General features: G+C 42.1%; 1 non-coding gene across 1 annotated transcript; it reads left to right on the plus strand.

The window, feature by feature from the left end:
- Positions 1 to 1,171: 1,171 nt before the first annotated feature.
- Positions 1,172 to 1,362, plus strand: LOC119334782. Its single transcript, XR_005161545.1, has one exon. It is a non-coding gene; the product is annotated as a U2 spliceosomal RNA (small nuclear RNA).
- Positions 1,363 to 1,717: the final 355 nt, after the last annotated feature.

Consider the following 1,717-nt stretch of genomic DNA (forward strand, 5'->3'; position numbering starts at 1 on the left):
ATTTGTTCCTCTTCCTTTCTCGCGACCAGCATACTCATGGTTAGTTGCCAACCCAGCATATTCATGTAATCAGGACAACCCTTGCTGGGGAGCAAGTAGCTGGAAGGTGGCCTTCCATAGATTTGAGAATGACCTTTTAGTTCCCAACTGCCAACATAAATTTAAGGGCAAATCTGTCTTGTGGTACCCATTCTTATGATGCACATCCACCCTGGATCTTCCCAGTTTGCTTTCTCATTTGTTATTGCCCGACAGCGACACGGCACCTTATGAGGCGTCAGCTCAACAAGAGTGGACTTTTACCTCATTGGCTAACCAAAAGAAAGTTGGAATTTGGTGACTAACCATGTATGTTTTCAGCAACTAAACAAACATATTGCTGCTGGCAGTACGCACCGACTGGCAGATCCTTTGAAGTGGCAATGCGTAAAGAATATCGACACTGGTTGCGACGGGTTACAAGCAGGAAAACGGTATGTTGGCTTTGCGTCGACGCTGCATATTGTTGCTTCAGTCCTTTTTTTAGGGATGTTGCTTCAGTCTTCTTTTGTCTAGCCAGCGTGCATCCTTTCTTTCACTGGTTGGATCTTCAGATTTTGCTTGGATCTTCAGGTTCTGCTTGGATCTTAGATAGATTGGACTTCTTCCATGTGAGAGAGGAATCAGGGTGCTTTTGTACTTGTTTACAGCACAGAGTCGTTGGCACGTGAAGCTACGAATCTCACATCAGTTTCTTTATATCATCTGAACCTCAGCTTGTTGTCTGAAAGAAAACAAAGTTACTCTGGGAATTGGGAATCTCAGGGTTTTTTTTTTTGAGAAAAATTGGGAATCTCAGTTTTTTTTACAAAGAATGCTTTATTTAATCTCACTTAGTCCTTTATTTTTGAACAAGGGAACCTCTGTTGTTCTAGGAGAAAGAAAATCTCGGTTTTTTTTGCCTAATCTGGTGCGCCAGCTAAGAAGTAGTAGCCCAATTCGTCCAAGCCGAACAAACTGGGCCATCGATGCCTGTGGGGCCCGACCTTGTTCACGGGCTTCTTGGAATAGCCCAAACGGAAAGAAACGAACGCAGCTAACTCTTTGGGTGGAATAGTCCCGCACTGCTTTGCGCTTGAGCGAAGGCGGTTTGCAGGGCAATAAAAGGGGACACAAGGCCACGGTTTAAACCATACCTTTCTCGGCCTCTTGGCTAAGATCAAGTGTAGTATCTGTTCTTATCAGTTTAATATCTGATACATGAATCTACGGATCCATGAGATATATTAAGTTAATTTTTTGTGGGGAGGGTTTAGTGGCTTGCTGCTGAGTCCTCAAGCGTTGCCTGGGCGTTGCACTATAGCCTGGGCAGACGCACCTCAATCAAACCAAAATCAAATAAATTACTCCTTCTGTAAACAAATACAATATGTTTTAGGTCACCCACCGAAATTATTATGCAACTTTCTTCCTGCAGAAAATATATTGCGGTTGTTTGATAAGCACATATTTTACGGGACAATGCAGCTGTTTGATAGTTTCTAGCATATATTTTGTAGGCTACAAATGTTGATTGAACGGAGAAAAAACATAGTGGACTGGTATTAAGTATTTGATTGAAGAATTCGATAGATGTGCACAAAGATTATAAATCACAGGGGAAAAGTCTTTCATCAATCCACAAGCAATCGGATGACTTACATCACCATCATTCTATACACAACAATATCTTATGGAT

This window comes from Triticum dicoccoides, chromosome 7A (assembly GCF_002162155.2).
Source record: "Triticum dicoccoides isolate Atlit2015 ecotype Zavitan chromosome 7A, WEW_v2.0, whole genome shotgun sequence".
Lineage (NCBI taxonomy): Eukaryota > Viridiplantae > Streptophyta > Magnoliopsida > Poales > Poaceae > Triticum > Triticum dicoccoides.